Source organism: Rattus norvegicus, chromosome 1, assembly GCF_021556685.1.
Source record: "Rattus norvegicus strain SHRSP/BbbUtx chromosome 1, alternate assembly SHRSP_T2T, whole genome shotgun sequence".
Classification (NCBI taxonomy): Eukaryota; Metazoa; Chordata; class Mammalia; order Rodentia; family Muridae; genus Rattus; species Rattus norvegicus.
The window spans coordinates 31,961,464-31,973,556 of record NC_141534.1 but is presented as its reverse complement, the minus strand read 5'-3'; the positions used below and the strand labels follow the sequence as shown (position 1 = coordinate 31,973,556).

The 12,093-nt window shown below is 45.1% G+C and overlaps 2 long non-coding RNA genes across 2 annotated transcripts; both read right to left on the bottom strand.

The window, feature by feature from the left end:
* Positions 1-261: 261 nt before the first annotated feature.
* Positions 262-8,301, bottom strand: LOC148006902 (uncharacterized). Its single transcript, XR_015644917.1, has 3 exons — positions 8,264-8,301; positions 5,965-6,188; positions 262-4,836 (listed from the first exon to the last, which is right to left on the bottom strand). It is a non-coding gene; the product is annotated as an uncharacterized LOC148006902 (long non-coding RNA).
* A 338-nt stretch (positions 8,302-8,639) lies between these two features.
* LOC148006901 (uncharacterized) lies at positions 8,640-11,827 on the bottom strand. Its single transcript, XR_015644919.1, has 2 exons — positions 11,725-11,827; positions 8,640-11,216 (listed from the first exon to the last, which is right to left on the bottom strand). It is a non-coding gene; the product is annotated as an uncharacterized LOC148006901 (long non-coding RNA).
* Between the last annotated feature and the right edge of the window lie 266 nt (positions 11,828-12,093).

The window sequence follows — 12,093 nt, the reverse complement described above, 5'->3', positions numbered from 1 at the left end:
CTCACACCAAACCTGTATTCATTCATCAGTTCCACTCTTCTAGAGGACTCTAAAACAGCGTTGGGCATGGCTTTGTCTACAACTGGGTTGAGATCCACCCCTTTCCAACTCTATGCTTCTTGTTGACTTTCTGGTCTCATTATCAAACAGACATATACATCCCAATCTATGGCTGTCCCAGTGCATCTGGCCACCACACACTCTCTTGTACTCAATTAAGTTGCCACATGAAAGAACACATCACACAATATCCTCTGATTTAGATTGGTATAATTTGACCATCTAGATAACACAAAATGCTATACACACCCATCTTTTAAAAACAGTCATAACAACCTGTAATACGTGCAGAGAGGAATCTTAACATCAGCCGCCATATTCTCTCAGCTCCCTCCGCTTTGATCTGGTCTCCTTTGGCTCTCTAAAACTTTTCTCCTGCCCATCCTTCTTTCTCGTCCAATGACAGGCCTCGTTCCGTCCTCTACCTGCCTTTACCTGCAAAATGACATCAACCTACAGGATCTCTTTTCAAGAACAATAAATATGTAATGGTTTGCATGAAAAATGTCCACCCATAGGCTCAGGCATTTAAACATTTGCACTCAGTTACTGGTCCTGGGGAATGGTTTGGAAGTATAGCCTTACTGAAGGAGGTATGCTACTAGATATGGGCTTCAAGAAGTGTATAACCTCACCCTGCTTCCAGTTTGTTCTCTCCACTTTGTCCTTGCAGTTGAAGACCTGAGTTCTCAGATTCCAGGTACCTTGAGTGCCTGGCGCCATGCCTAGAGCCATGGTGAATTCAGCCCTCTGAAAACTTATGCCCATATAAACTCTTCTTCCTTTCTTTGTCATGAGGTTCTATCTCTAGGCAATGGAAAAGTAGCTATCACAGAAAGATGGGGAATGAACATATCATAGCAAATACATCTTGGGACATTCTCCTTCTGTGGCTGTGTGGAGATCTGGCCCATCATGCTGGCTGGCTTCTGGGTGCTGTTTCTCAGAAGACTCACAGATCCTAACCACCACAGTGTCAGCTCAGCCTCCTCTGGTGCTGGAATCTATGTCAAGGTGAGCAGTGACTATAACTTAACACTTACTCTGTCCTGCCTGGTCAAATGAAAGACCATGTTGGCATCACCCTACGAGAAGTCTTATCAGGTAACAAAAATCATGTTCTTCACTGCACATATTCCTAGGATGTGGGTGCTAAATTTTGGAAACTTGCTCTTCCTCTTCACGCTGCTGCAGGCACCTAGTGACCCACCAACTCATCTCAACAGGAGTATAAAGTCACAGGCAGCACGTGGTTTAGGAAACATGAAGCCACTCCCTGGTCAAACCCAACACTTGGTCCTAGGGGCTCCACAGCATATCTCATGAATGATGGCACCTTTATTTGAGCATGAGCACCCTTAGGTCAAAAGGTGGAGAGATAGCAGCTTGTCAAAAGTCATCCACAATATAAATGGGGAAGCATATGATTCTGTAGAACCTGGTACCCATGTCACATCCCTCTGTACAAACACTGAAGCTCTACCACCTGAAACATGGTAAGCTCCCCTCTACTCCTCTCAACTCTCTCCTCCAGCCATCATGTCTGTCCAACAGCCTTCATGAACGATAGGCCTTTCAAGGAAGTCTGGGAACGGTACTATCATGCCCACTCACCACAGTGCTACAAGTGAATTGGGATAATCTCCTAGCAGAGCTGGAGCCTCTGTGGTAACCTCTGTTGTGGATATGTGTTAGCTTCCAAGTACTCACGGGTCTCCCTGTCTCCACATCAGATCCATTTTATCTATGTGCCCTAGAGTTTGCTGTGCATATGTGCACAGTTCATCTTCTTGAATCCCTGCAACTCGGTTCCTGTCGCTGCAGTGCTGAGGTGTCCCCTTAGAAGGCTATGGCACCCTCTTCACAGAAAGCCTAGTAATCTTTCCTTGCTTCACACCCTACCAGACCCGCAAAACTTGATACCTCTCTGTCAACCTTACTAGGCACCCATATCCAAACTGGAAAAACACATCCCTGTCATCCACCCACTTTGGCTTCTAAGCACTCTTTTAGCATCTTGCCTTGGGGCTGATGCAGTGGGCAGTAAACACTCCACCATTAGTCACCGTGTTCCCCAAGGATTTCAGAGAAACACTCTACACAGAAACCTGTAGTCTTTATTCTAGACACAAGTATTCCAAAGACTCATCTGTTCCTCTAGATGATGCTTGACAAATGGTGCGCCAGAAGAATGTGTTTGAAAGCCAATGAGAAGCCAGTAATAGCTGGTGGATGTATGTATGGGTGGGACGATAGATAACTACATGTGTATAAGGATGAGTAGACAGAAGGAGAGGATGATATATTGATCTAAAGAGCTGGGAACTACTTCCTCAGAGTCGGCACATAAAAACTGTGGTCCAGAGGGAACCAGAACTATATATTATGAACTTGGTAATGTGTAAGAGCCACAAAGGTGATACTGGTTTTGAAGGCTTTAATGGATTAGGAAAAGCAGTGGAGTCTTGGTACTATGTCCTGGGAGTGGAGACTGTGAAGAGAGGTTCACAAAAGCTATTGGCAAAGGTGTATGACTAAGTGGTTGATTGAAGTTGCCTATGGATGGGTCAAAATCCCTAAAGAGAAGCCAGAAGAGGCTCCTGGTGAAAGGGCAGCCCAGTTGCAGTGTGGACCCACCAGTCTGAAGAGTCCAGTACCATGGAACAACAACCAAGAACAGCAACAGCTATGAAGCGCAGCCAGACCTGGTCAGATGTATGACATATGTAAGACAGATCCAAGGCCTTTGAAACCCAAAGGACCATGAGTGAGCCCTATCCATTAGACATTGAGCTTTTCACACGGTTGGAGTTTCATTTTGCTTTGTTCAGATTGTGACAATACCCTGACTCTTCTTTCTGGCAGTAAGAAAGTATTTTATTTTTATTTTATTTTATGTTTTTTCAAGACAGAGTTTCTCTGTGTAAGAGCTCCGGGTGTCCTGGAACTCACTGTTAGATCACACTAGCCTTGAACTCATAGAGATCTGCCTCCCAAGTGCTGGGATTAAAGCATGGTCCTAGTGTAAGAAAGTATTTTAATTTTCTTTTTTATTTTCCAGTAGTCCACAGTTAAGAGACTGTGGGATTTTACAGAGATTCTGGATATTTTCTAGAAACTTCAAGCAATTCACAGATACTCTAGACAATGCCAATAAAGAGGTTCTTAATATTTTAAAGAGACTGAATTTTTAAGGAATGTGAAATTGTAACATCATTTGTTTTTTATATTGTGATATTGATATTAATACAAGATCTTGGGGGTGAATAGGAAAGGTTATGGGATAAGTGATGTGGTTTTGTCAACTTGACACAAATCTAGACATGTCTCAGAAGAGGGAATTCTAATTGATAAAATGTGCCATTAGCTTGGGCTATAGGCAAGTCTGCATGGTATCTTCCTAATTAGTGATTGATGTGAGAGGTCCCAGATCATTGTAAGTGGTACAACCCCTGGTTGGTGGTCCTGGGATGTATAAGAAAGCAGAGCGAGCAAGCCATGAGGAGCAAGCCAGTAAGCAGCATCCCTCCATGGCCTCTGTTTCAGTTACTGCCTCCAAGTTCCTGCTTTGTTTAAGTTTCTGCTGTGACTTCCTTCCATCATGGACTGTGGTGTGCAACTATACAATGGAATAAATTGTTTCCTTCCCAAGTTGCTTCTAGCTATCATAATTTTATTACAACAGTAGAAATTCTACCTAAGGTAGATGGCTAAGTAGATTGGTGGATGGGTGGGTTGGATAAGTGGGTGGGTGGGTGGAGGGATTAGTGGAGGTGTTGGGAAGGTGAATAGATGGATTGAAGGATGTAGGGAGGAATGTAATGATGGAAGGAGAAAAGAGAAGGAAGGTATTGTCAACTTGACAGGAATTGTAATCACCATGGAAAATACCTCTTGGTTATATCTGTGAGGATGATTCAGAACTTTAACTGAGGAAGGGAGACTTACCCTAAATGTGGGCAGCACTATGTCATTGTTGAGGACCTACACTACATGAAAAAGAGAAAGAGAACTGAGAGACAGTGGTTCTGTCTGACTGCTCAGATAGTATAGACACAATACGACCAGTTCTCTGTAGCTCTTGCTGCCATGTTGGCCTGTTCCCTCAAGCCATGGCCAAAACCAAATGTTTCCTTCCTTGAGCTTCTCCTAACAGATATGTTGTCACAACTGAGAGAAAAATAACCAAAACTATTGGGAACATAAAATTACCCCATGTTAATGTCCTTCACAGGCTCAGACCATAAAACTATTCCCCTTTTTGCAGTAACACCTCAACCATCCCTGTGTGTCCCATCCCAGCACCTTCATAAGGTGACCCCCCCACTTGGGCTATGCTTTCTTCCCCATCCTTGCTATAGAAAAATTCAGACATCCTGTGGCCTTTCTACAGCAAGCTCTGGGCTGGGAGCTGTAGGACCTGTGTGCTTGTTTTTACCTCTAGTCCACACTGATGGATTCAAAGAGATTTTTTCCTTATTCAAATACAGTGGCCCTTAGAACAATCAGTCCAGAGAAGAAGCCAAGGCTACCCCCACCTTTCCCCTCAATCACCTGCAGCTATACCCATGTGGGCTCTGTGCTTCAGCTGTTGGAACAGAGTGGGAGCACAGTCTTTTAAAGCACTAGCATGGTGGCTAAGCATTTGGAATAGAACTCTATCTCCATCAGTAAGCCCTGCTGAACGATGAATGCCATCCATCCCTCGTGTGACAAGGCCCAGGTGAGAACTATGCAGAGGCACCAGAGTAGCTTTGAGCAGCAATTTCTTCTTCCCTGTGGAAACAGAAGGGCTCTGTCTTCATTCAGCTTTAATGTTGCCATCCTAATGAGCACCCCAAAAGTGATAAGCCCCCTCATTTCCCTCCTGCCAGCACATAGGCCCTAGGGTAGGATTATTTGTGGAGCAGGAACTCCAACAAGCAATTTTTCCAAACGTCATTAATTCTCATTGATGTTAAAATTTTGCTTTTTAGGGGAGAAAAAAAAAAGGTTCCCAGAGCACCGTACTGTATGTCAATAATAGGAAAGAAAATAAATGTTAAAACATGCTAAATAATTGCCCGACAGTACTTCTGCTAATGACCGCAAACTTCTACTATGCTAATTTTTCTCTACACTTTTAATTACTGATCAATAATACTTTGCAGTTGACATTTAAAAATGCTGAACCACATGTAGGAACACAGACCAAGAGAAAAATCTACAATGTGGGACTGAGGTAACTAAATCAATAAACGTTGCCATTTAACAAATAGTAGCATGTAAACAGCCACCAAGATTAGCAGGCGTGGAGGGCTGAGCCTGGAGGAGTTAATTACTGTTTAGTAACAGAGCACCACCTGTTTCCTGGGAAAAGCTCCCATCAGGCCCTCCTGTCTAGAAAGCCTCCCTCAATACTGAGGCAAGCAAGGAGGACATGTGTCTCTGATGGACAGATAGGAAGGATATTTCCACGCATGGGGTCCCCCTTCACTGCCATCCAAGGTCCTACCCAGTGGCTGAAATTGATAGACCCATAAAGGCATGAGACAGAGCTATGAGATTTTCACACCATCTCTCCTGGGCGTATCAATACCGTGCCAATCATTCATTTGGAGTTTAAGGGATTGAGGTAATCAAATATCCATCCACCTTGCAGACTGAAGAAAAGGTGGGCTTTGAACATACATGCAGGCCCTAGGAAAATCAATGTTTGCAGCTCACTGAGGGAGAACATAAGCAATCTTCATTTTTATTATTATTAGCAATAATAATAAATCTCGACTTAAGCATCACAAGCATGTGATTATTGAAATGTCATTTGCTGCAGGAGGATAGAAGTGATTTTTCTTAACCAAGCTGAGGCCTCAGCTTTCTGGGCTACCAGACAGTGGTGTGCATACTCACGAAATCACAGCCCACCTTTTTCTCCATGCCAGTGCTGCCTTCAGGCCCAGCAGCTTCCTGTGTCTGGCTGGTAGAAGCTGAAGTGTGTGGAAGATTGTGAGCTTCCCTTCTTCCTTGCTCTGGCAGGCCCAGGATGATACTACCAAGGGTGATCCTCCTACCACGTCAGTGTCTCAGAAGTCCTGAGTGATTTCTATACATGCATGTCTGGTCCATTTAGAACAGATGGCAGCACTCTCCTGAGCAGAAAGAGTTTACTCCACAGCCATTCAATCCAACTGTAAGTGGGACCCTATCCTTGAGGTCATGTCCAGCTTGGGACCCTGATGTCAGGGGTCTCCCTCTGGTTTTTTCTATGCTTCACTGCTATCCTTTATAGAAGTTCTGGGTGGACTTCACCACGCTAACTTCCACCTAGAACTGCTCTACCCTCCTGTCTTTGCCAGGGCCCCTGAGCCTGCCTGCCTCCCACTTCCACAGCAATGCAGCTGTGGAGGCAGTAATGATGTTACCACACACCCAGCATCCCTAAAACTGGAAAGTGCTTTCAGAAAAGAAAGCTGATTGACATATATCTGCATAAATTACCCATCCCTGAGTGAGAGGAAACAAGAAGCTAAGCCCGGAGGACAAGAACCTGGCCTTAAACATCATCAGATTTGACAGCTCAACAGCAGCATTGTGCTGTTAGAACCCTGACTGAGTGGATGATACCCTGCCTCCCACACAAAGGCTTTGTCCTCTACACGGGGTGGGGTTCTGACCACTGTGGATCATGGCTCCTCGGGTCTGGGCCAAAGTTGGTTCTGTTACTGCAGAAAGGTTCCTTGCCTGGAGCACTGACAGTTGGAACTCTCAGGATTACCTACATTCACTGCCATTCTCTAAGCACAGAGAGATCATAGACCACAGGCTGCACAGGGCATGGTGGCAAAGGGCTCGAGACAGAATGGAGACCTCTCTGCACTCTGGGTCCAGTGAATTCATCACTGGGTAGAGCAGGAAGGAACTACGGCATCGATAAAGGAAACAGCACGAGGCAGAGGCTAGCACTAAGGTCCCAGATGAGGAGCCGGGAGCTCTGGTTCATGAGAAAAGACATTAAAGTAAGTAGAACTGAGGGTGCCAAGTTAGGGATAAAAGGAAAGGGTGCTGGAAAGGCGGGAGGAGGGGAAAGGAGTACAGAGGGGGAGGGGAAGTATCAGGAGGAAAGAGAAGAATGAAAGAGAGAAGAAAGAAGATAAAGGACAGAGGAAGAAAGAAGCACAGAAAAAAAGAGGAGTAATACTTGGAGGAAGGCAGGCAGGGAGGAAGACACAGGAGGAGAACGGAGAAGGAGAGTGGAGCCTGAGCCTGAGCGAGCCCTGAGCCTTTCTCCTCTGCTACATAGGCCCCTGAGAGGCCCCGTTGACAACGGGGCATGGAACTCTTGCCAGTCACTCAAGGCGAAGAGCAGGTAGAGACTCCTGACCTTCAAAGAGCCCCCTCCATCAGTACAGCCTGCTCCTGAAGCCACAGAGAGCACAGGTCGATACTATCGAGTCACTCTGCACAGAAGCATACTGTAACCGTCATAGTTCACCACCCTCAGGAAGCTTGTCTGCTCAGGGCAAAGCTCAGTGGCAGCAAGTGTGGAGGGAGGCAAGTGGTGAGGGAGGCTGGTGTGCCTGGCTCCTGACCTGGTGCTTGGCTCAGCAGGCCCAGTGAGAGGCTTGAGACTGGTGTGTGGTAGAAAAGGGTTCCACCACTGAGTAGCAACCTGACCCTGTGAACAAACCCAGCAAAGCCAGGGAGCTCCACTCTCATCCCTGGGGGTGAGTTCTCAGAAGGAACAGCCAGGTTCACCCTGCAGCCAAATCAACATAAGAGTAAGAACTGGGGAAGATGGAGACTGGCAGGGCTGAGCAGGAGTTAGAGTCTGTCACCATGAACTTCTCTGCCAGGGAGTCTCAAGTCCCCTATCATGAATCTGTGTTTGTGACTTTTTTTTTTTTAATTTTTGGAAAACTTTCATTAGATCGTCTTAAATGAGCTGCTAAGCACTTCAACACAATAAATATGTATCTTAGGTTATAATTAACTCCAAAAGCTGTTACTCAGATGAATTTGAAATGGAGAAACATTGAGAAATTTCTTTGTGGGAAGGGAATTAACAAATATAAAGTCAGCTTCCACTGCTCTCAGATGCTTGTGCTAGGTCAGTTACAATTATCCCATGCCATCAGCAGGGCTCCATTAGTAAAATGCTATAAGCATGCCCCCCCTCCATGTTTCTGCCAAGCCCCTCCCCCAGAGGCAGGTCCCCCTGACTCACTCTGAAGATTAACTGGTCCACATCCTCAGGGAAATCACATAACCATCAGCCTAAGTTTGCGCTTGATTTCTCCAGAAATATCTAAACAAAAACCAGGAGTAAATTAAGTGTAGCCATGATTTCCCAGGACTTTGCAGAGCCTGTCCTCCCACTGCCCGCATTCACAGAGCCACGAGCCAGCATCTCTCTCCTCCATCTGCTTGAATCTCCTCAGACCCCGAATCTCAGCATGCTTCACAAAGTTAATTTTTAGCTGCTTGCCATCATCAAGTGGTACAATTGTAGAGGGAAGGCCCAAGCACGCTGGGCTGTCTTCCCCTCCTACTGCACAGTTAACTGCCTTTGATCTTATCACATAGTAGATAAATAACAGAAATAATCTCCATTTAAATATATTAGGTTGTTTGACATAGGTACTACACACGAGGAAAATCAATACTGATTAGACACTTGCCAGATACAATGTAAACGCATACCACAAAGTCTTTATGGGCTAGATAACATCATAGAGATCCCGACCAGAGTCAATAACCATTAGTTTTTAAAAGTGGCCACTTGAACTTGTGCGGGTGGGTGTGCGCCCCAGAAAGAGATTGCCCATGGGTGTCATATGTGAGCTTCAAATAACGAAAAAGGAGTTCAAGAAACATCCCATCGTTGGTCACAGCAACAGGGGAAGCCTTTGAAAACTGAAGTATATTCAGGCTCTGTTTGGGTTAAAACACTTCAGGCATTTTTCGAGTTTGGGGAGAAGGTTTAATAGCTAAGGAAACCACTCACTAATGCAGTTGAACTCAAGTATCCACTTGTTCTCCTGGCATGGGGAATTTAACTCCAGGCTCTGTCCTTTGAAGGTGGGATGTGACCCCAACACTAACATGTCTACCCCTGCAGATGCCAGGAGACTTAGGGTCACAGGTCTGTCTGGCAATGTTTCTTTCCAAAGCTATGGTCATGAGTAGTCACAACTGGGTCGCTTGGGAAAAAAACACATGACTCTGTGAAGAGTCCATACAGGTTCCTCTAACCCTATCCTGACAGCTAGCACCTGAATCAGGGTGCCTGGACAGTGAGGACAAGCTGATACGGGTTCACTGACACAACAGGAGTTATGGAGTCTTGGCATTGTTTTTGGAGTAAAGAGGCTCCATGACAGTCCAGCCATTCTGAGCCCTCAAGCCCAGCCTGCAACAATGTTTCTCTTTGCTGTCAAGCCCGACCTGCGACAATGTTTCTCTTTGCTGTCCCTGTCTGCAGCCATTCCAGGAGGCAGCAGTACATCGATCAAGATGAGAGCAAAGGTGGGTCCCTCTGCTGAGAGCCTTGAGAAGAGAGGTTCACCAGGCCTGAAGCCCAGATGCAAATGCTATAGGATAGAGGCTGTGAGGCAGGAGGATGCACCAAGAGCCAGCATGCCTCCATGTCTGCCTCCTTCTGAAGGAAGTGGACAGAAGGACCATGGCAACTTTCTAACAACACACCCTCTCCTGAAGCTTTCTTTGTAATCACAGGATTCTGTGCCCTGTCACTTGCCCCACCCCCACTAGCCCGGCTAATGGTTTTAAAGGGAAAGGAAATGACTTGTCCTCACAGCCAGGCCTTGACACTTTTATGAGTCATTTGTAATGAAGCTATTCTTCGGCTTTAATGGAGACCTTGATTCTGACCACTGTGAATAATTGTCAAAAGGTGATTAATTAAATATTCACCACTCCCTATAAAATTGATCAACATATTACATTACGCTGTTCCGAAGTTATTTTATTTCTCCATTCTCTTTGCAATTCTATGCATTTAAACAAGCTTTAAACTGGAGCTATATAATTTACTGCATATTAATTATGCACACACACTGACTAAAGTGAGAGGGAGTGTTTTACACCTTGTGTAACTCCATAAAAACACTCGGTCGTGACTCGCAATGCTGGGAAGTCCTGTCCTGGAAACGGAAGGCCTAACGGTGACTTCCTGTGTGCACAAGCAGAAAGCTTGGGTAGCGTGAGGTAAGGCTGACCAGCACATAGTTCAGAAGCATACGGTTAACCTGAAATGGCTCCCAGGGCAAATTTCACATGACCAAGTAGAAGGGTTATAGCCCATTTCCACTAGAGTGAGACACTAGAGTGAGTGTCCTTGTTGAGCTGTCCCTTCTGTCCAAGGAAGGCTCAGACTATGGTGCAAAAGAAAGCCAAGGGAGGGAGAATAAGGCAGAAAACTTTGCTGAGATAAAAAGAAAGCATGAACCACTATTCACACCAGGAATCTCTGTTTGGGGCTAACTTTAGCCTTCCACTGTTTCTGCAACTATGTGGAAAGTCCTAGGAAACGAATTCTTCCCTTCACGTGCTCAAGAGAAGCTCTCTGCTGCCTAGGAGACGTGTTAAGCTTTTATGAAGGACTCAAAGCTCTTATTTCAATCACAAAAACTGAGCCTTAATAATCAAACCATTATTCATTATTTAGGTTGACACATCAGGGCCTCCCTCTACAGACCAGGTTATCCTCCAACTCACCTTCCTCCTGCTTGAATTGCTGGAAAAACAGGTGTGTGACACCACACTTGGTTCAAACCAAAGAACAGATATAAGGAATTGTGTTTTTAAAAAAATGACTTTGGAGGGGGGAAGGCGGATGTGTAAAATGAAACTCAAAGGGCCCAGATCTTTCATTGCCTGTGACTCTGAGCTTGTCATGGAGAAATAAATGGGGTCAGGTGACTTTGGTGTTCTTGGGACAAAAGTACCACACATTAGGTGAGGGTTCTAGGCAGGACTCTACAGACACACGCACATACACACTTTCCCTATTGAATGCACAGAAGGCTTTAGATCCAGTCTGCATCTTGGGTCTTGCTGCAAATGGATGCTCCCAACACTGAGCGCAGGCTACTGGGATCTCTGCTGAGAGCCTTGGAGGATCCATCCAGCTGCATCCTAGACGTCCTTGGAGGAGGCTGCTTGGACACAAATTACTGATTTCAGCGAAGCAGTCAATCAACCTCCCTTTCCCCCGTAGGCTGTTAAAACGTCATTGAGTGAACATAGCAGATAAAAAAAATGATGAGCCAAAAAATCATATTTCAACTTGAACAAACTTGCTATTTGTAGACTTGATCACATGAAACTGGGGCAGTCCAGCTGACTTCGGCAGCAGCTACAGGAATGAACCCCACAAAGGGACTGAGTTTAATCATCCAATCCCAGACTGTATTGATTTTGGGACTACTTGCAATGACTATATAAATAAGCCATTTCTTTGCCACTGTATCTACAGCCGGTCATGAACCCAGAACCTTCACAACCTGGTCCAAAGTGAATTATGCCCCGCAGAAATAAATTAATAAAACTAACACAGCCAGCCTTCTCCACCAAGTTATTTTCACGTTTCAAGAGCTTAAAAATATAAAATCAATAATCATTTAGTCATAAGGGTAAATGAAGCGACATAACATCAAAGTCTACCCTTTAGCCATTCAAGCCGTCCTGGGTGATTCATCCCGTCAAAAGGCGGTGGTAATAATCCTTTCCACTCGGAGACAAGCTGCCACACAGCTGCAGTATTATCCTAGGGTAAACAAGTTGGGAGAAAATATTAAAAATCAATATCTGTTTCCTCCTATCAGACCAGATGGCATCCATCATAAATCCGGCCAGTAAAGAGTTCTTGGAGTTGGTACCCAAAGTGAGGAACCCAGCGGAATTCACCACATAAACTGGAGATGCTTGATAGAGACTGTAGGCGGGACCTAGCTCTTCAAGAGTAAAGTATTTCACAATAGCAAAATGGCTGAAATCACAATTAAAGAGGAAAGATTAGTTGTAGCTACAGGG